Below are 22,697 nucleotides of genomic sequence, written 5' to 3' on the forward strand. Positions count from 1 at the left end.
GCGGGACTCGGGAGAGTCCTGCAGCGTGGCGAGGTCTGGGGTCCCGGGTCTCATGCGATTTCCTGTGGGTCTGGGTCTCACGCGATTTCACACACTAGGTCCCTAGTGTTTGAATATATAAAAAAAAAATACCTGAGTTAGATTCACCTTTAGAACAAGCGATGCAAAGAGTGATTGCTTTTGCAAATACACACAGAAAAAAAAAAAATGATTCATTACTACTGGAGATGTAGCTGTCTCCTTGCCTGTCATTCTAATATGAAGCATTTTACTGGATATGGACAATAAATTTTGCTAGAAAGAAACCCAGAAAGCCCCCAAACAATAATATACCACAAAACAAAAGTCCCACAGTTGTCTTGGTCAAGGTATTTGCTCTTCCACATTTTGTGGTAGGCATTTGCCCATTTTCAAGGTTATTCACTGAAGCATGTATTTCTATGGCCTGGACTAATAAAAGTTGGCAGCCTGTACATTTGTCTTGCATATAGTCTAACATAGAGAAGAACAATGACCCCAACTTTGTAGTCTGTCAATAGACAAATTAGTATTTAAAAAATGTGTTAAACGATTGAAATCAGTCAAACATTTGGTTGCTTTGAAATGAGTGTACATGGAGAGAGGTTCACCCTAGGCTTGACGAATTTAGATCAGAAAATAACCTAATAACTCAATCTTCTCTATGTACGTAGAATGAAACTGAAATCAAGGGGGTGACAGAAAGAAACCTTTCTAGAATGTTGCTAGTGATGTATGCATCTCAATGTGTGGCATTCTATGGTCGGTCAGAGGTGTAATTTAATTGTAACCTACCAATATGTTTTAGAGTTGGATTTTTCTGTATTTCCCATACACATAAAATCAGAATTTAATGTTACCATTAATCAATATCTCAATTTTGCAGAATTCTCTGTGAATGGCCACATTTTTCTTCACACATTTACACTGTGTTAAGAACATTGAAAAGTCTCATTATTTTACTGAAAAAAAAAAAAAAAAAACAATAGAGGCCTACTAAATGCAATGATTTTGACTGTTCAAAGATAAAATGTGAGTGCCCTAGATAAAATCCAAAATGATTGATTTCAAGACTTGTATTTAGGTTTTTCAGACAATTTTTTTTCTCAATAGGAAATGCCTACAAATAAATAACCAGGGTTTATACAACTTTACTTCTATTGCCAAAAGAACTGCTCTAATTTTCATTGACTTTTAAAACCACACTTGAGACAACATGGTCTAGTAAAGTTGAATTAGATCCAAAAGCAAGAAACTAGATCCTTTTCCCCAACCCAGTGTCATATAAACAATATTACATTCTATCTTGGTTCTTCCAAATAAGACCAAAGTAAAGGTTAGCTCCCTCTTCCTGACAAGGAAGTCAGTTAAATGATAGATAGCCCTAGAAGTTCAAGCTGGAGTGAATATCAGAGAGTACTATTTTAAGTTACTATTTTTAAAACATATACATAAAATTTAATGAAGTTAAGTTGTTTTCCTAATAAGCCAGCATTAAATCTAGCTCCCTTGATTCTCACATTAAGAGTAATTTTCACTACAGAATGTATTGAAAATTTTAAAGAAAGATAAATACAAATTATAATATTATAAGAGCAGAAATTTATTTTCTCTAACTCTCTAGGAATATATTGATAGATGTTACAGACTAAATTATTTCATTTTACATAAGTCCCCTAAATATGTTAGAAATCTGGTAAACACAGTCAATGCATAATGTGGATGTTAGTACCATCCTTCTGAATGTACTGGGTAGATTTCCCCATGTATTATTATCCTCAAATTTCTTCAAACATAACTTTCTATCTTGATGTGTTCTTCTCTGAGCCCCTCTTATTTCACAAGTAGTTTACTAATAATTTCATTGAATTAAAATTTCATTTTTCTTTTCCCAGGATGTACTTTTGGGATATGCAGAGACTGTATAATTGACTATATTACTATTTATACAACCCCCATCAGGAATAAGCATGAGAAAGAGTTGCCATTTGATTAGAAAAAATAAAGTGTAGTTAAAAGTAATTAAGTACAATGTTGGTTAAATTTAATTTACTTGAGAAGAACAGCATCACAGATTACTTTTCATTGAAAACAGCAATTACTAAAGGGATGTTTGATGATTGAATTATATTAATGCCTTAAAACATTACCGCAATAATGGCAGAAAAATCAAAGTGATGCAAGTATGAAAATCGGGATTAATTTACTCACCTGTAAATATGATGTTTTTAAATATGTTTTAAATATTTAAATATGTTTAAATATGTTTTTAATATGTTTTTATTTGTTTTTATTGATTTCAGAGAGGAAGGTAGAGGGAGAGAGAGATAGAAACATCGATGTGAGAGAGAATCATCGATCAGCTGCCTCCTACATACCCCACACTAGGGATCCAGCCCACAACCTGGTCATGTGCCCTGACCAAGGAATCAAACCATAACCATTGAGCAATGCCAGCTAGGCACACCTGTAAGATTTTTAAATTAATATAGGTATACCTTGGATAAGATATAGCCATCAATGTGCCAATTCTAAATGACCATTACAAGTAATAGTTAGAAGTCTAAAGCAAAGCGTGGTTGAAAGGATCTTGTTCCTATTAAAAATCTTCTGTGCTAATATGTTGCTGATAGGGGTGGGGTTGCAAATAGTAGGGCACTAGTAATGCTCATAGATATTATTAATCACATCTGTTCTGTCTTGATCAACCTGACCTGGTTGCTGTGTTGTGGCGCTGACTCCCTCTGGGAGTTTGCCCCAGGAATGCAGTCCATTCTCTGATTTTGGGAGTGGGATAAGCTGTTTGCCATTATAAAAAGATTAACCCTACCAGACCTGAGGCCCTGAACCTAACTGTCTCCTATACCTGGGCTCCTGAGCATTAAAGAGAAAAAATCAACATGATATAGAAAAATGTTAGTTACATGCAAACAAGTGGTTAGAATAAGATGGAACTTGAAGACATTGTAGAAAATAGGTACTAGGCAAAGTACAGAAAATTAGGTAAAGTAGTATAGCAGCAGATTTGGAAATTACCGAAAAATCGGTACAGCAGTCTGGTAGCCTTGATTGTCATTGGACTTCAAGATTCTGCGAGCAGATACACTGACCACATACCCCACAGCCCTCATCCTGCTATACCCTTCCCCCTGCACGTAGCTTTTCTTCCCTATCCTATATAATAAAAGGCTAATATGCAAATAGACCAAAAAACTGAACAGCTAAACAACCGGTCGCTATGATGTGTGCTGAACACCAGGGGGCATGTGTGGAACATGACGGGCATTGGCCACGGCGGGAGGTTGGAGCAGGTGAGCGAGGGCGTCAGACCAACGCAGGGCGCTGGTTGCTGTGATGAGGGCGAGCCTCTGGTGGTTACTGAAAATTCTTTGCTCCTGCACATCACAGTCCCACCTGGCGCTTGCACCCACTGCCAGCGCCAGCCCCACTCACACCTGCAGCCAGCGCCAGAGCTGCCGCTCACACCCGCTAACGGTGCCTGGCGCTTGTCCTGATCACTGGGCGCCATCAGCGGGTGTGAGCAGCGGCTGTGGACCCCAATCGCCCTTAAGGGCTTCTCCACCTCCCCCAGCTCCTGAGGGGGGATCGGTCCAGCAGCTGTCACTTGTCGCTCGCACCCACTGGTGGTGCTGGCCCTGCTCACACCCACTGCTGGTGCTGGCCTGCTCCATGCCGCCAGCAGGTGCAAGCGGCGCTGGTGCTGTCAGTGTGTGAGAGCGGCAGCAGCAGGATCAGGGGCTGCAGTGGGAGGGGGGCCGAGTGGGCACACAGAGGATGGGCAGAGACCCGCCCCTGTGCCTACCACAGCCTCATGACCCACAGTTCCTTTCAAGGTGCACAGATTCGTGCACTGGGCCCCTAGTTCATATATAATAAGTCAACTGGTGGGAAATGTTAGAACAATTTTTTAAGGTGCCATAACTGATGCTCTCTCCTATTGCCAGCAATTCAAATAAGTGCTTAAAAAAGATTCAACCTTGTCTCTGCTTATTGGCTTAGTGGCAACAGGCAGTAATGGACCTGTTGTGTCCAGTATCATTACTAGTCTAAAGGGATCTATTTGCCTGTGAGTGCCAAAGCTCAATAAGACACTAACAGAGGTTTGCAACTAAGAAATAATGGCTTATTTTTGGAAGGGGCCCCCTCCCACCCTGATACAGGTGAGCTCCCCAATGTTCCAGGCGATGTGTTACATAGGGTAAACATCATTAATTATGGCGACTCAGGGAATTAGCCATGGTGTGTAGGGTAGGAGTTGTTGATCACTGCATCTGGTCCTGATGTCAGCCACGGAGTCAACCACAGTGTCACTTCATCTGATTTTGCTGCTTTTCTGGGTCTGGAGCTGAAACACAACAGAGGCCTAGATATTATCTCCACTTTGACTAAAACTCTTTCTCTGTGGTCACCAGTCCCACAGCTTTGTTCCTAAGATTATTTGATGCAGAGTCCAGAGGCCTCAATGATTAAAGGAGTAGACATGCAAAGGAGAAGGAGGCAGGTGAGTCAGGGTGCTGGATGGGTACAGTTTGAATCAAAAGGGAAAAAGGAGAACATTTCATATTAAAGGACTGAAGTTGCTGTGCGGTTATCCAGGTCAGGATGAATATGTGAATGGCTGGGGAATGTTGCAGAGCTCTTTAAAATGGTGGCAAGTGTGCTTCAACTACAAATGATCTGAACAGAGAACAGAAACTTATAAAATACAATGCATTCTGTCAACATGATTCTCTACTGGGAGAAGTTTGATACTCAGTTAATGACAGGAAGAACCTAATCTATATATATCATACCTGCTCATTTCACTAAAAGCCCATGCACTCAGCACACGTACACAAGCATAAAGCAATAGCTAGGAATGTAGAATCACTTGGTTAGATTTTCATAATTTGTTGTTTAACTTCCTGATTTTAAGAGTACCATACTTTCCGGCATATAAGACGACTGGGCGTATAAGATTTTCCTGGGTTAAATACAGTATAAACATATATACATATTATATATATGGTATATATACCAGAAAAGCAGAGTTACCGTATTTTCTGGCATATAAGACGACTTTTTAACCCAGGAAAATCCTATACGCCCAGTCGTCTTATATGCCGAAATATACGGTAATTTAACCTCAAACCAAGACTGAGGGCATGCAAGGCAGGTAAAATGCCTTTCATTTGAGTAATTTAGAGCCAGATGGAGGTCTTCCTGAAAGCGATGTTATTTGCAACCATCACTTTATTTTAAACAAACAAATAGATTAGAGTTGGGAAGAGCTCAGATTTGAAATGAATGATAATGGGAACATTAATGTCTCACTATATTGGAGAAGGATGCCTTCATTTTGCTGCAACCAGCACTTTAAAAGATTAAGGCTAAATCTAATTCATTCAAAGTTGGCAAATGTCTAGTCAATTATTCTCTTTAATACTTACTTTAATTATGATGGTTTTCTTTTTTAGTCAAAGTCTTTCAGTATATCTCCAATTCCAATTTCATGGCTCTGAAGATATGATAATGACCTCTGGCCTTGGCATTTACTTCTTCTCCCAAGAGATTTTAGATGCATTAGTTCTAACACTGTCTTGGTTCCAAATGCAGCACATGATGATGTTAAAGGGTGCAGTGACTAAACTTTTCACTAACTCATTGCTTTAATAAAATCCCTGGATAAAACCTAAACTACGTAGCATGCTATTTAAGCTTGTTTTTCCTTCGCAGGCCAATTTTTCACTCCATGTCATTGTGGGCCAGTCACATTAGACTTCCTTTTTAAATTAATTTATTTTCCAATTAGGGGTTGACATGAAATATTATACTAGTACTAGAGGCCTGGAACATGAAATTCGTGCACTGGGGGGGGGGGGGGGGGGTTCCTCAGCCCACCTATGCCATCTGGCAGTCTGGGACTCCTCGCTCCTTACAGCCCGCCTGCTTACTGCTCCCTACCGCTTGGCTCACTGCTCCTTAGTGCTGCCTTGGAGGCTCCCGCCACTGCCGCTGCACTCGCCAGCCATGAGCCCGGCTTCTGGCTGAGCAGTGCTCCCCCTGTGGGAGTGCACTGACCACCAGGAGGCAGCTCCTACATTGAGCGTCTGCCCCCTGGTGGTCAGTTCATAGCGACCAGTCATTCCACCGTTCAGTCGATTTATTTTATAGGATAGGACCTTCGTCAGCAAACTGCAGCTCGCGAGCCACATGCAGCTCTTTGGCCCCTTGAGTGTGGCTCTTCCACAGAATACCACGCTCTGGGCAAGTCTATTTTGAAAAAGTGGCGTTAGAAGAAGTTTAAGTTTAAAAATTTTGGCTCTCAAAAGAAATTTCAATTGTTGTACTGTTGATATTTGGCTCTGTTGACTTATGAGTTTGCCTACCACTGGGATAGGATATTGAATGTGAATTGTAAATGAAAAATAAAATTTAAAAAAGAACCAAATAAAATTTTAGATCTGAAAATATTTTAATATATATATATTTTTAATTCTCACTTGAGGGTGTTTTTAAAATTGATTTTTAGAGAGAGAAACATCCATGTGACAGGAAATACCAATAGGCTGCCTCTGCACCTGCTGACCCACCGGGATCTAACCTAAACCTAAGTTTGTGCCCTAACCTAGAATCCAACAGGAAATCCTTTGGTGTACAGGTTGAGATTCCAACCAATTGAGCTACCTGGCCAGGGCAGATCTGAAAAAAAATATTTAAATATACCTCCAGGCTCTGGAAGGTGTGGATCAGTAGTTAGAGTGTCCTCCCACACACCAAAGGGTCATGGGTTCAATTCCAGGTGAGGGCACATACACAGGTTGTGGGTTCCATCCTTGTTGGATTGCTTGGGCAACTGATCGATGTTTCTCTTTCCCTCTCCCTTCCTCTCTCTCTAGAATCAATAAAAAAAAAAAAAACACATATCCTTAGAGGAGGACTTAACAAGAAAAAAATTCTGGTTTGGTTCAGTGGATAGTGCTTCTGCAGGCAGACGGAAGGGTACCGGGTTGGATTCTGATCAAGGGCATGTACCTGGGTTGCAGGCTCAATCTGGGGCTCTGGTTGGGGATTCAGCAAGAGGCAACCAATTGATGTCTCTCACATTAGTGTCTTTCTCCCTCCCTTCCACTCTGTAAAAAAAAAAAACAAAAAAATCAATGCAAAAATATCCTTAAGTATTAACAAAAACAAACAAACACCCATCCCCAGTGTAATTATTGAAGGAGCATATGAAGTATTTGTTGAATGAACGGGAAGGGATGGGACTTCGCTTTCTAACTGTTTTAGCAACTCTGCAAGCCAGAGGGTTTATTTTTTATTTTAATTTTTATTGATTGATTATTTTAGAGAGAGGAAGGGAGCAAGAGAAACACCAGTGTGTTGTTCCACTTACTATGCTCTCTTTGGTTGCTTCTTGTCTGTGCCCTGACCAGGGATCCAACCCAAAACTTTGCTGTATCAGGAGGAGGTTCTAACCCACTGCGCTGCGGGCTGCCTGTCAGGGCCCTTCAACAAAACCCCTCGGGATGCCCTGGCCCCTGCTGTGGGCCGGAGCTCCTCTGCCACAGCAAAGGTTTGGGTTCCATTCTGTCAGGTCACCTACTTAGGTTTTGGGTTTGATCCCCAGTGGGGGCTGACTGCTGCTCAGGAAGTGACCAAGGACCTTTGAGGTCTGTGTGCTCTAGTCATTTGGCGGAGTCTGGTGTTCCACTGCCGACATGGTCGACTCCGATCCCCACTACCCTGGGTCCTCCATGAGGACAACTTCAATTATGGCAGCTGCGTGGTCTCTGCCAGCATACACATCCGCATAGGTAGGTTGCCCTCTCCGCAGCTCGCCAGGCCTGGCTGCTGGAGTCGCCCCGGGAGGCAGATTCCCGGGTTCCCAGGGAGAGCGCCCTCCGTGCTGGACTCCCAGGGAGAGCAGGGTCCTGGAGGGAAAGCCCTTCCCTCCGCCGCCCCTGGGAGCTCCTGGGCCGGGTCCTGTGCAGGGCTCGGAGGGGAGAGCCGCCCCAGGGAGGCCACTTAGCTGGGTGTTGAGAAAACGAAACTGGAGCCCTTCCTCCTTGAACCCTGTCTTCAGTGTAGAAAGGAACAGATGCAAGCCTCAGCAGCCTTACTGGGGCATATTTAAATGAAGATGTTATTATTATTATTATTTTTTTTTTGGTGAAAATAAGTTTATTGTGCAATCAATATTGTGTAATAATAGTAATTTATTGTGTGATCACTGTGATGACACAATAACCTGCATTGAGTTATCTGCTGGGATGTTTGTGCTTTAGGGCATGTGAACGCATTTTATTTTATTTGATGCAGCCTCACGTCCTGGCCTCCTGCTGCACTCAGCCACGCCCACCGGCTCCTGCAGGTCCTTACCTGTGAGGGCGACCCGAATACTTTGCATATTCCTCTATTATTATATAGGATCATGTGTACAACACAGTGATTAGACATTTATATAACTTATGAAGTGATCACCCCCAATAAGTCCATCTGGAGCCATTTATAGTTATTACAATATTACTGACAATACTCCTTATGTTGTACTTCACATCCTTGTGACTATTTTGTAACTACCAGTTTGTACTTGTTGGCCCCTTCACCCTTTTCACCCATTCCCCTCAACCGCCCTTCCATCTGCCAACCATCAATTTGTTCTCTGTTATCTATGAGTTTGTTTCCATTTTGTTTGTCTATTTGGTATTTTGTTTGTTTGTTTGTTTGTTTGTTTTTCTATTCTACATATAAGTGAAACCCTATGGCATTTGCTTCTCTCTGACTTATTTCACTGGGCATAATACCCTCTAGTCCACCCATGTTGTGGCAAATGCCAAGATTTCATTGTTTTTATGGCTAAGTAATAGTCCATTGCAAATATGCACTACCTCATCTTAATCCATTTATCTATAGATGGACACATATATTGCTTCCAAAAATTTTCTGTTGTAAATAATGCTGCAATGAACATAAGGGTACATATATCTTTTTGAGTTTGTATTTTGGGTTTCATTGGATAAATAACCAGAATTGGAATTGCTGAGTCATATGGCAGATTTACTGTAATTTTTTTTGAGGAAACTCCATACTGTTTTCCACTGTGGCTAAACCAATTTATAATCCCACTAACATGGATTCCCTTTTCTCCACATTCTCAAATCACATATGTTTGTTGATTTATTGATGATGATGATTCTGACAGGTGTGAGGTGATTTTAATTTGCATTTCTCTTATGATTAGTGACATTGAGCACCTTTTTATATGTCTACCAGAGGCCCGGTGCATGAATTTGTGCACAGGTGGGGTCTGGCTGGCCAGCCCCAATGGGGGCCAATCAGGCTGGGCCAGCTGGGGGGAGGGGCTGCAGGTAGTTGGCCGGCCAGCTCCACCCCTGGTCAGAGTTGGGGGGGCCGTTTAGGGGCCAGGCTGGCAGGGGGAGAGGCCGTGAGAGGTTGGGGGGGGGCAATCAGGGTCCTGATCGGGCCGGTTGGCCACTGCAGTGTGTGTCATAGCGACCTGTCGATCTGGTCATTCTGGTCGCTTGGCTTTTCTATATATAGACTAGAAGCCCAAAGCATGAAGATTCATGAAAGAATGGGCCTTCCTTTCCCTGGCTGCTGGCACTGCCTTTGCTCTGGCTGGAGAGCCTTTCTGCTCTGGCCCGGAGTTGCCTTTCCGCCTTCCCACACTGCCCAGAGGCCTGGAGCAGCTGGGGTTGTGCAGAACGCCTGCATTCCACCCCGCCCCCGGCTGCTTGGCACCTGCGTATGCAAATTAACCCACCATATTTGTTGGATTAAGTTGCATACTCACTCCTGATTGGCTGGTGGGCATCACAAAGGTACAGTCAATTAGCATGTTACTCTTTTATTAGGTAGATTGGCCATCTCTATATCTGCTTTGGAAGAATATCTATTTGGGTCTTCTGTCCATTTTTTTAAATGGATGATTTTTTTTTTTTTGGTGTTAATTCCTAAATATATCCTTTACTTTCTTCACTAGCAGAACTTTGGTGAGATATCTCTGTATACTCGGACTCCTTTATTACACCGGCATTTTACCTTCTCACCCTCAAGCCTCTAATCAAATGCTGCCAGCTCCTTTTAGTCGTCTAGATTTCTCTCTCTCTCTCTCTCTCTCTCTCTCTCTCTCCTCTCTTTCTTTCATTACAGTATGTGTTTGTACTTCTACCTCCACTATTAAATTTCAAATACTTTGAGAGTAATTATTGTCATAGTCACTTCTGTCAATATTGAAAAGTATCAGAGTGATTTGAAATAAAAACAAAACATATTTAATTTTTTAATAAATAGTAACTGAAATTTCTGGTAATTTAAAGGGAAAAATGAGATAATGTTCTTAAATTTGTTATCTGGTTTTAAAGCTGCACGGGTGGAAAGAATTATTGCAATTCTTTAAGTTCCTATTTTTTATTGACCTTAAAAAATCAAGAATAAACAATGTCATTGAAACTTGATCTTCAAAGTTTATCATACTACAGTGTTTCAAAACCTTCTGTCATTTAAATATACCTTGATGCTCTCTTATTATTTATTTACTAAGTTGTTTAGATTAGATTTTTTAAAATATATATATTTTTTATTGATTTCAGAGAGAAAGGGAGAGGGGGAGAGAGAGATAAAAACATCAGTGATGAGACTCATCCATCAGTTGCCTCCTGCATGCCCCCTACTAGAGATCGAGCCTGCAACCAGGGCATGTGCCATGACTTAGGAATTGACTGGTTCACAGGTCTATTGCTCAACCATTGAGCAACACCAGCTGAGCTAGATTAGCTTTTTCAAATCTATTTTAAAAATTCTATTAGTATGAAAAATGACAAATCAGTATCATTTGATGGACAAAGAATGTATAAATATGATGAAAAATAGTATGATTACAAGTTAAATATTAAAGAAAATGTAATTGTTTTCATTTTTTTCTTTATTGATTAAGGTATTACATATATGTCCTTATCGCCCCATTGCCCCTCCCACCCCCCACTCATGCTCTCACCCCCCTGTTGTCTGTGTCCATTGGTTAGGCTTATATGCATGCATACAAGTCTTTTGGTTGACCTGTCCCCCTTATCCCCATCCTCCCCTACCTTCCTTCTGAGGTTTGATGGTCTGATCGTTGCTTCTCTGTCTCTGGATCTGTTTTTGTTCATCAGTTTATGTTGATCATTATATTCCATAAATTTGTGAGTTCATGTGATATTTATCTTTCTCTGACTGGCTTATTTCACTTACCATAATGCTCTCCAGTTCCATCCATGCTGTTGCAAATGGTAAGAATTCCTTCTTTTTTACCTCAGTGTAGTATTTCATTGTGTAGATGTATCACAGTATTTTAATCCACTCATCTGCTGATGGGCACTTAGGTTGTTTCCAAATATTAGCTGTGGTAAATTGTGCTGCTATGAACATAGGGGTGCATATATCCTTTCTGTTTGGGGTTTTTAGTTTCTTGGGATATATTCCTAGAAGTGGGATCACTGGGTCAAATGGGAATTCCGTTTTCAGTTTTTTGAGGAAACATCATACTGTTCTCCACAATGGCTGCACCAGTCTGCATTCCCACCAGCAGTGCACAAGGGTTCCTTTTTCTCCGCATCCTTACCAGCACTTGTCATTTGTTGATTTGTTGATGATAGCCATTCTGATAGGTGTAAGATGGTATCTCATTATTGTTTTGATTTGCACCTCTCAGATGATTAGTGACTTTGAGCATGTTTTCATATGTCTGTTGGCCTTCCTTCTGTCTTCTTTCCAAAAGTACCTATTTAGGTCTGTTGCCCATTTTTTGATTGGGTTGTTTATCTTTCTTTTGTTAAGTTGTATGAGTTCCCTGTAAATGTTGGAGATTAAACCCTTTTCGGTGATAACATCGGCAAATATGTTCTCCCATGCTGCGGGCTATCTTGTTTTGTTGATGGTTTCTTTTGCTGTGCAAAAGCTTTTTATTTTGATGTAGTCCCATTTGTTTATTTTCTCTTTAGTTTCCATTGCCCTAGGAGCTGTATTGGTGAAGAATTGCTTCAGCATATGTCTGAGATTTTGCTGCCTGTGGATTCCTCTAGTATTTTTATGGTTTCCTGTCTTATGTTTAAGTCCTTTATCCATTTTGAGTTAATTTCTGTGTATGGTGTAAGTTGGTTGTCTACTTTCATTTTTTTTTAATGTATCTGTCCAATTTTCTCAATACCATTTATTGAAGAGACTGTCTTGACTCCATTGTATGTTCTTGTCCCCTTTGTCAAATATGAATTGAGCATAGTGGTTTGGGTTGATTTTTGGGTTGTCTATTCTATTCCATTGATCTATTTATCTGTTCTTGTACCAGTACCAGGCAGTTTTGAGAACAGTGGCTTTGTAATACAGCTTGATATCTGGTATTGAGGTCCTTCCTACTTTTGTTCTTCTTTCTCAGGATTGCTGCAGCTATCCGGGGTCTTTTTTTATTCCAGATGAATTTTTGGACAGTTCATTCTAGGTCTGTGAAATAATGCTATTGGTATTTTAATGAGGAGTGTATTGAACCTATAGATTGCGGGTAGTATGGACATTTTAATGATGTTGATTCTACGAATCCATGAACACGGTATGTTCTTCCATCTGCTTATGTCTTCCTCTATATCTTTTTTCAGTGTTCTGTAGTTTTCCGAGTACAGGTCTTTTACCTCCTTAGTTAAGTTTATTCCTAGGTATCTTAATTTTGTTGGTGTAATGGTAAATGAGATTTTTATAAGAAAATGTAAAATTAAGATATAAAATATATTGATAATAAATCTAATAATCCAAAATAAAGAACTGAGAATACATTACCCAATGAGATGGTAATATTAAATATGAGCCAATAGTTAAGACATTTAAAAACATTAAAGCTCATAGTTCCTTAATTTAAAGAAATTTTTTAAATACAAATACGATTGTTCAATTTTTTATTTTGATATTAAACAGCACACAGAACCCTAATTTTCATGGGATTTGGCATTTTAAAAGAGGAAAATATAATTCAGATGCCTTATCTGATAAGATTGGGTACTGATGACTCATTTCCAAACAAAATAACATGTAAGACTTTTGTTCCACAAACTTTTATTTCAGGAAATCTGACGCAATGTCTTGAATTATTTTTCTGTTATATTTTAGTTGATGTTGGAAAAATGTTGAAAAATAAATTCCTTATCCATGACCATTTCCATTCTGGATAAAAGCATGCAAAGACCTTTTATGAAATCTTTTATCTGTCTCTTCTTAATAAAATGTTTTACCAAGTTTTTCTCATGAGTGTATAACCAAATAAACTGTCATCTAAAAACAAATTTTCAGTATTGGTTATATTAGACAGATAATGAAGTTAGATTATTTGTTTCTAGAGCCCTTAGTATACATGGTAATATTATATAGCAAGGTTATTATTACCTTTTATTGCACAGTTATCCCATGCCAGACCTTGTTCTATATATAGTATTTTACTTAATTCTCACAACAGTCCCTCACAATTATAATTTGTATGTGTGTGTGTGTGTATTTTTTTTTAACCTTTTACCACAAAAAAAGCAATTGGTGGAGCCAAAAGTGAAAACTAGATCTAATCAATTGTAGAGCCACACTTTTAACCCAAGTTGTCTTTGCTCATAATTGGGGAAAAGCAGAGTTGGAAAATATTGACTCAATAACAGATGCCCCAATTTGTTGTAAAGAAAATTTACAACAAATATTTTAACTTCACATATTAAAGAGCAATCCTTTTAGATCACTTAATCTGTATTCCAATTATAGCATATAAAGATTTTAATTTTGTAAAAGAAGACAATATCAAGTTATAGTACAACTAGAGGCCCAGAGCACGAAATTCATGTATGGGCGGTTGGGTGTGTCCCTCAGCCCCGCCTGCGCCCTCTCGCAATCCAGGACCCCTCGGGTAGAGTCCCTAGGCCTGGCTGGAGATCAGGGCCTATCAGGGCTTTCCTTCCCTGGTTGCCAGCAGCTGGCCCCACCCCTGCCACTGCCACTGCTTGTCATATGTGTGGTGCTGCTCCCCCTACCCTGCCACTGGTCTCCTTCTGCAGGTGACAGGCGTGGGTTGTGATTGCTTGGCTGGCCTGGGCCTCCCTCTTTGGGGCGATTGCTGGCTGGCTCCGCACACTCATCACAGCGTCCCTGGCTGGTGGTCTGGGCCTCCCTCTGTGGGTCAATCATAAGGCGATGGCGGGCCCTCGGACCAATTGCATCACACCCACCTTGGCAGGTCTGGCGCCAGTGTGTGTCATAGCATAGTCATCTGGAAGGTTGTCCGGATAGTTGTTCCGCTGTTCAGTCTTTGGTTGATTTGCATATTACGCTTTTATTACTATAGACTAGCGTTCTCGTTGCAGGAAAAATCCTGCAATAGGGTTTCCTGCTGCATTCTACCCCGCCCCCGCCTGCGCTTCTCCCTTCTCCCCCGCCCCGCCTTCTTCACCAGCCAGCCTGCTTTTCCCTTCTCCCCCGGCCCTGCCTCCACTCCTCCCTTCTCCCCCACCCCGCCTTCTCCGCCAGCCCACCTGCTCTCCTTCCTTGCCCCCAGCCCCACCTCCACTCCTCCTTCTCCCCCGTCCCGCCTTCTCCGCCAACCTGCCTGCTTTTCTCCCTTCTCCCCCGCCCCGCCTTCTCTGCCAGCCTGCCTGCTCTCCTCTCTTCTCCCCCGCCCTGTCTTCTCCACCAGCCCGCCTGCTTTTCTCCCTTCTCCCTCGGCCCTGCCTCCACTCCTCCCTTCTCCTCCCCCTGGCTTGCTTGCTTCTCCGCAGCTTTACTCCCTTCTGCAGCTCTTGGCTTCTTTCTATGCTGTCTTGATATGCAAATTTGCCACCATCTTTGTTGGAGTAATTTGCATACTCGTCCTGATTGGTTGGTGGGCATAGCTTGGCTGGTGGGCGTGGCTTGGGCATAGCAAAGTTGCACTCAATTTGCATATTTGTCTATTATTAGGTAGGATTTGCAGATAGCACTAAGATTCAGTTACATCTTAACTCTCATAATGAGTGACAAGAAAAGCACAGATAACCTGGGTCCATATACTAATACAGTGAATCCATGCTGACTTAAATACATTTGAATAATTACTTCCTCGATCTATTAAGCACTTAGGCTGTTTTCTTCTAGTAAGTAGAAAAATTGAGAGAGATGCTACCACTGCTGCCACTGCCCCTACTAAGGAGGCTGCTGGTGAGGTGAGCGCTGGTCCCTCTGCCCCAGCCAGAAAGCCAAACCAGTGCTGGATCTGGAGGTGGTGCCCAAGGGCTCTCTGGAGAACGAGCAATGGAAATTCATGCTGAGAATTTCTCTGGCTCAGGCAGTAGCCATTCTTCAGAAGCACTGTCCCATCATCAAAAATGTCCAGGTTCTCTACAGTGAACAGTCTTCTCTAAGCCATGACCTCATTCTTAACCTGACACAGGACAGGATCAAACTACTGTTTGATGCTTTCAATCAGAGACTTAAGGTGATTGAAGTATATTATTTGACTAAAGTAAAGTTAAAATAGTGTGGAATACATTTTAACTCTCAGGCCATAGCTCCCACCATGGAGCAGATTGACCAGTCTTTCGGTACAACCCATCCTGGAGTGTACAACTCCACTGAGCAACTCTTCCACTTCAACTACAGAGGACTGTTTTCCTCTTTTCAGTTAGACTCGCAGACCAAGGCACCCAAGTATGAGCCCAATTTTGCCCATGGTCTGGCTTCTCTCCAGATACCCCATAGAGCAACTGTGAAATGAATGAACATCTACAGTGGAAACAGCCTACAGGATACCAAGGCTCCCGTGATGACCCCGAGCTGTTTCCTGGACATTGTGTATGCTGAGAGTGTAGATGTTCTTTGAGATGGAACTGGACCCTCAGGCCTATGACTTTGCCTACTTGTTGCAGGTTGTGGACCTGGCCTGTTAGCAGATGCCAAGACGTGGATATTTGAACATTCAGTGTATTTTGGTGATTTCTGACAAGATGTTCTTAGAACAAGATGCTTGGTTCTCCATACAAGGTCTTCTATAATTCAAAAGACAAGATGAACATTCATTCTCCTTCCCCTCTTAAACAAGTTCCATCCAAGTGCTATGACTACATTTTAAATGACTTCACTCTCAGAGTGGACATCCTCTTTGACTCAAATATTCACAAAGTAAAGAAGTTTGTCCTTCACACCAAGTACCCTGGGCATTATAATTTTAACATTTATCACTGTTGTGAGGTCAAGATCCCAATAGCCATAAAGAAAGAAAATGCAGATGGTCAGACAGAAACATGCACAACTTATAGCAAGTGGGACAATATCCAGGAGCTCCTGGGTCACCCTGAGGAGAAGCCTATTGTCCTTCACAGGTCCTCCTCCCCAAACAACACCAACCCATTTGGCTCCACATTCTGCTTTGGTCTTCAGCTGATGGTTAGGTTGAGGTTATACAGAATAACCACATTGCCTCGGTGACCCTGTATGGCCCCCCAAGGCCTGGTGCCCATCTGAAAACAGCAGAGCTCCCCTAGGGACATCGCCACCCAGTTCTCCTGTGGAACTGTGCATCGCATCCTGCTCAGGGGGCCTTCATGTGACACCTGTGGGTTTTCTTGGACACCTTGCCGGTGTTGACGGGCAGTTGTGATGTTCTGAGATGGAGCTCAGGCTGGGTGCTCTGCCATGGGGTGAGAGACCCAGCTATTCTTCTGTCCATCTTTAGCCTGGCGGTGCCAACAGGGAACACAGACTGTACAAAGAAGCACAAACTCTCAGCCTTGATATCTGGACCCAGGAACTTTCGACCAACACTTAAGGAGGCAGGGTTCTGTCTCTTCTATGGCACACACATTGGAAAATTTGGCTTAGGATACAGGCACTCACGACAAAGACAAGGTCCTGCCTTTGGCCCAACATTGCCACATGACCTTTAAGGCAAGCAAGTAGTATGTCTATAGTACTTGGTTGCAACTTTTGCATTACATCCATTTCAGTTACTAGAGATGGCTATTGCCAAGGTGGCTCAACTGCCCTTCCTGTTCCTTTTTTGCACGTGATCTCTGCCAGGCCCAGTAGGCACACCCAACTGGTTGAAACACAGCTTGCTTCCATCCAGGTATGTGCCCAGGCCTGTTTCCCACCCTTCTTGGAGCCAGCCTTCAACGTTGCCTCTGCCTTGCTATGTCCCAATCTGGCTGGCAGGGTTGCATGTTTCCATCCTATTTGCCTCTTTTATTTAATGCCAAGGTTTTAGCCAAAGACATCTTCCTCCTTTGTTGTGTTTCAGCATTCTGTTCTGCACTGTGGCCTGATTCCCTTGCCCCACGTAGCATGTCCCCTGGCTGGGCCTATTCATGGCTCAAGGCCTGTGGGGACTCAAGAAAAGCTGGGCTTCTCAGTTTCTTCATGGGTCTTGCTAAGGAAAGTAGGGTATGTGCTTTAAAAATATTAATCTTTTGAAAAGAATTGAGAAGTGAAATGTATAATTTTATCCCATTTTTAATATTTTGGTCTAGCAACTTGTGATACATAGATGACAATTTTGTGAGTTTTTTAAAGGTGTGTACAGATTTTTGTAAATATGACTCTTTTGTAGTTAATTCATAAACAGCCTCATCCTGTATAATTTAATGATGAATGTGCAGGGGACCTGCCCCAGGTTCCTATGTGATTCCTGGGCCTATATCCAGGCTTGTGTGGCACTCTCGTGACTTTGTAATTGGCTGGTGTCTTCCCATTTAGACTGTGGCCTGGTCAGAGACACCCTCACCCCCAACCCACACAGCCCCACTACTGGGTCAGCCAGGACTGATCTCATCCTCCTGGAATGGGGAAACTTTCCTCATGTCCTGCCCACACCTCTTCTCCAATAAAAACCAATGCCCTCAGCAAAGGCTCACCATGTGCTATTGCTGGGATATTTTTACTAAAAAAAAAAAATAAAAAAAAAATAAAAAAATGAGCAATTGTAGTTTGACCTCTCTCTGACCCTGTTAATTCTCAGTAAAATTCCTAACACATAGTTAAATGAGTGTATGAAAGTAGCAGGCAGAAGGAAGAAGCCAAAAGCAGAGGCTCTGGCATTCTGACAAGCCAGAGCAAGATTTTTTTTTTCATTTAAAAGAATTCTGAATTATCTTTATTTGTCAAAATAAAGTAGAAATGTTTATGTAAATACTAGAGGCCCAGTGTATGAAATTCATGCACAGGTAGGGTCCCTAGTGGCTGGTGGCTGCTGGCTTCTGGCCAGGGCCTCTCTTCCCCCAGGCTACTTGCTGCCACCACCAGCCGGGGCAGGACCAGCTGGCCCCATCCCCTGGTGGAACTCCTGGTTGAACTCCCGGTCCAACTCCGGGTCGAGGGGACAATTTGCATATTAAGCTTTTATTATATAAGATCTTGACATTTTTAATAAATAAGGTACTTGTTTTTTTTATTGTTGTCAGAGTTCTTTATATTCTGAATACTAGTTCCTTATCAGATATATAATTTTCATACATACCTTTGAATTGTATTTGCACTGGATTATATTTGCACTTTCTTAAAGCACAGAAGTTTTTTATTTGGATCATGTCCAATTTATCTATTTTGTCTTTTGTTTTATGTATTTTTATTTCCATATCTAAGAAACCATTTCCTAATGCAAAATCATGAAGATTTATGCCTATGTTTTCTTTTAGAGTTTTATTGTTTTAGCTCTAAAATGTAGACCTTTGATCCACTTTGCATGAAGTTTTGTATGTGGTATAAGGTGGTTGTCCAACTTTATTCTTTCACATGGGGATATTTAGTGTCCCAGCACCATTTGTTTGTATAACTCAATTGATATGGCTTTATTTCTGGATTCTCAATTCTATTGTATTGATCAGTTTGTCTATCTTTCTGACTGTACCACAGTCTAGATTAATGTAATTTTATAGTAAGATTTGGAATTGGGAAATATGAGACTTTTAACTTTGTCCTACTTTTTCAATATTGTTTTGGCTTTTTTGGGTCTGTTGCATTTTCATAAAAAAAAAGGATCAACTTGCAAATTTCTGGTAAAAGAGGCAGCTGGGATTTTGATGGGAATTGCTTTCACTTTGTAGCTGGGTTTAGGAAATACTACCATATTCAAAATATTAACTCTTCCTATTCATGAACAAAGGATGCCTTCCTAAGTATTTAATTTGTTTCAAAACTTTTTTGTAGTTTTTGGTGAACAAACATTACTCTAATTTTGTTTAGTTTACTCCTAAACGTTTTTATCTTTTATGCTATAATAAATGGAATTGCTTTCTTAATTTATTTTGCATTCATTAATAGGATATGAAAAACAATTTTTATATTGATCTTATATCTTACAACATCACTAAATTCATTTATTAACTCCAACAAGGTTTTTTGTTCGTATTCAGATTCTTTAGGATTTTCTATATGGAAGACCATGTCATCTATAATGTTACTCTTTCCTTTCTAGTCTAGGTGCCTTTTCAGCCTAATTGCTCTGTCCGTAACCTTCAGTACAATGTTGAATAGAAATGGTGAGGGCAGATCTACTTGTCTTGTTCCTGATCTTAGGAAAAAAAGCTTTCAGCCTTTCACCTTTTGGTGTGATATTAGTTCTGGATTTTTTTGTAAATGCCCTTTACCAAGTTTAGAAAATCCCCTTCAATTCCTACTTTGTTGAGTGTTTTTATTATAAAAGAGTGTTACATTTCATAAAATGCTTTTCTTCATCTATTGAGATAATACTATTTTGTTTTTTATTCTGTTAATAGGATGTACTACATTGATTTTTATATGTTAAACAAACTTTGTATTTCTGGGATAAATTTCATTTGGTCATGGTGTATGATCCTTTGCATAAGTTATTAAATTCATTTTGTTAGTATTTTGTTGAGGAATTTTGCATCTAAATGTATATGGGATATTGTTCTGTAATTTTCAGTCCTCATTTTCGTGGATATCTTTGCAGAATCACTTTGGTTGACCATGCTCTTCTCATTTAAAAACTCCCTGGTTTCCTCCAATTTTGTTAGTCATTTTTTTTTTTTTTTAGTTTTCTTTTTATAATTTCCTCCTCTTCTGACCTTTAAAAGATGAACTTTCTGAGGGTTTGATTTTAGTTTCTTTTTTCATATCATGTTCAATCTTTTCTGGGAAATACATGACTGTGATCACTATCTGCATGCCAGTGACTCCCAAATGACTCCCTAAGTCCTCGCCCTTCTTCTGAGTATTTAACTTCTGAGTATTTCTTATAAGCTTCTCAACCACATCCAAAATGGAACCACTCATTTCACTCTAATGTTTCACTTCACTTCCAATGTTTACTACTTGAGTAAGTAACATGGCCATTTACCCAGTTATTCATTCAAGAAACCCCTTTTCTCTCTTACTCCCCATTGTTTCCAATCAATTGCAAACTTCTTTCAATTATCCTCAAATATTTTTCAAATCTTTTCACTTCTATCTTTCTTGCCACTTCTCTAGACCAAGAAGCTATCACTTGCACTACCGAAATGCCCTGATTCTTTTTACCCACTGTTGCTCCCCTTAAAGCTATCCTATCTAATAATAGACAAATATGCAAATTGACCATACCTCCAACACGCCACAAGCCATGCCCACAAGCCACGCCCATCATCCAATTAGAGTGAGTATGCAAATTAACCCACACCAAGATGGCTACAGCCACAGAGAGCAAGGTTTCCTAGGTAACAGAGGAAGCCAAGCTTTCTGCCAGCCGTTGCAGGCCTAAGCCTCCACTCAAGCTACAAAGTTTCAATTATAGAAGGTAAACAAATTCAAACAAATGGCGGCAGAATGGAGCTTGAGAGACAGGGCAACAGGGGAAGAAAAGCTTTCCACACACCCTGGCCTGGCCCACCCGCTTAAGGCAACAAAGTTTCAATTATAACCCCAACACAAATGGCTGCTGGAGCCCCAGGCTTGGCTCTGCTCCAGGCTACAAAGTTTCAATTGTAGAAGGAAAATAAATTCCAGATACCAGGGCCTCCGCTTGCATTGCCAGGGGGCATGGCCAGCCTGCAAACCACCACAGGCCACTTGCTCAGGCCGCCCCATGCCCCAAGGGAACCCCACCCTGATCAGGGACACCCTTCAGGGCAAACCAGCTGGCCCCCACCCGTGCACCAGGCCTCTATCCTATCTAATAAAAGAGAACTATGCAGATTGATCATCACTGCAACACACAATATAGCTGCCCCCATGTGGTCAAAGATCCTGCCCCCATGTGGACACAAGATGGCCACCACAAGATGGCCAGCAGGAGAGGGCAGTTGGGAGGCACCCGGCCTGCAAGGGAGGGCAGTTGAGAGGGACCAAGCCTGCAAGGGAGGGCAGTTGGAGGTGATCAACCCTGCAGGAGAGGGCAGTTAGGGGTGATCAGGCTGGCAGAGGAGGGAAGTTGGGGGCAAACAGGCTGGCAGCAGAGTGGTTAGGGGGTGATCAGGCTGTCAGGCAGAAGCGGTTAGGGGCAATCAGGAAGGCAGGCAGGCAAGCAGTTGGGAGTCAGCAGTCCTGGATTGTGAGAGGGATGTCCGACTGCCTGTTTAGGCCCGATCCCAGGGCCTAAACGGGTAGTCGGACATCCCTTGAGGGGTCCCAGATTGGAGAGGGTACAGGCTGGGCTGAGGGACAACCCCCCTTCGTGCACGAATTTCGTGCACCGGGCCTCTAGTTTTCCATAAACAGTAATCTTTTGTAACTGCACATACTAGTCTGTAATACTCTTACTTAAAACCCCTCAACTCTTTTCTGTTACACTTTACTCCTACTTAAAACCCCTCAACTCTTTTCTGTTACACTTCGGATAAAGATTGAAAGTCATACAATGGTTTAAAAGGTCCTGTGTTATCTGACTGTAGCTACAGCTTCAATTTTGTCCAGACCCACCTTTCCCTGACCACAGTTTAGCCACACTGCCTTCTTTCAGTTCTTTAAAAATGTCAAGCTACTTTCTGCCCCAAGGAATTTGCACCTGTAGGGAGGCACACTCCACTCTACACACACACACACACACACACACACACACACACACACGCCATCTTAAGCCTCACTTAAAATTGTCACTTCCTCAGCAAAATCTCTTCTGATTTTTTCACACGGGTGGGTCTATCACTGTCCTGTACATTTCCTGAAGAGCTCGTGTCCCAAATCTCAAGTCAATTGCTTATGTGTGCTTTTATGCATCGTCTGTCTACATTACACTAGTAGGTTCAATATGCAATGGTTTATGGTTGATTTGTTCATAACTATGTCCCTATCAACCAAAAGAGGCCCTGGACCATAACAGCCCCTTGCAAAATATCTGATTAAACAAATGAAAAAATAAGTAGGATAGAGTTGTTTTTCTGGTTGTGCTTGGGTTCCTCCCATTATTGTGACCAATTCAAATTCTACCCGTTAAAGGGAAGAAGATTTCTGACTATTCTAGATGCAGAAGAGGGCTTCTCAAGAAAAGTGGAAAGACAAGTATCTCTAAAACAGGCAGGACTGAGATTTCTAATTCAGAGTCTTGGTGCCCAGAGAAAAAAGGACAAACAAAGCAAAAGTTGGCATATTTTTTTCCTCCTAAGTGGAGGAATTTACTGGCATTGAGCAAGTGAGGTGAAGAGGAAACCAAATGACTTGGATTTAATAAGCAAATTAACTACTAATATATGAAC

The 22,697-nt window shown here is 41.5% G+C and overlaps 1 pseudogene; it reads left to right on the top strand.

The window, feature by feature from the left end:
* The first annotated feature begins 3,293 nt into the window (after positions 1–3,293).
* LOC103295170 (phagosome assembly factor 1-like) lies at positions 3,294–16,556 on the top strand (annotated as a pseudogene).
* Positions 16,557–22,697: the final 6,141 nt, after the last annotated feature.

This window comes from Eptesicus fuscus, chromosome 3 (assembly GCF_027574615.1).
Source record: "Eptesicus fuscus isolate TK198812 chromosome 3, DD_ASM_mEF_20220401, whole genome shotgun sequence".
Lineage (NCBI taxonomy): Eukaryota > Metazoa > Chordata > Mammalia > Chiroptera > Vespertilionidae > Eptesicus > Eptesicus fuscus.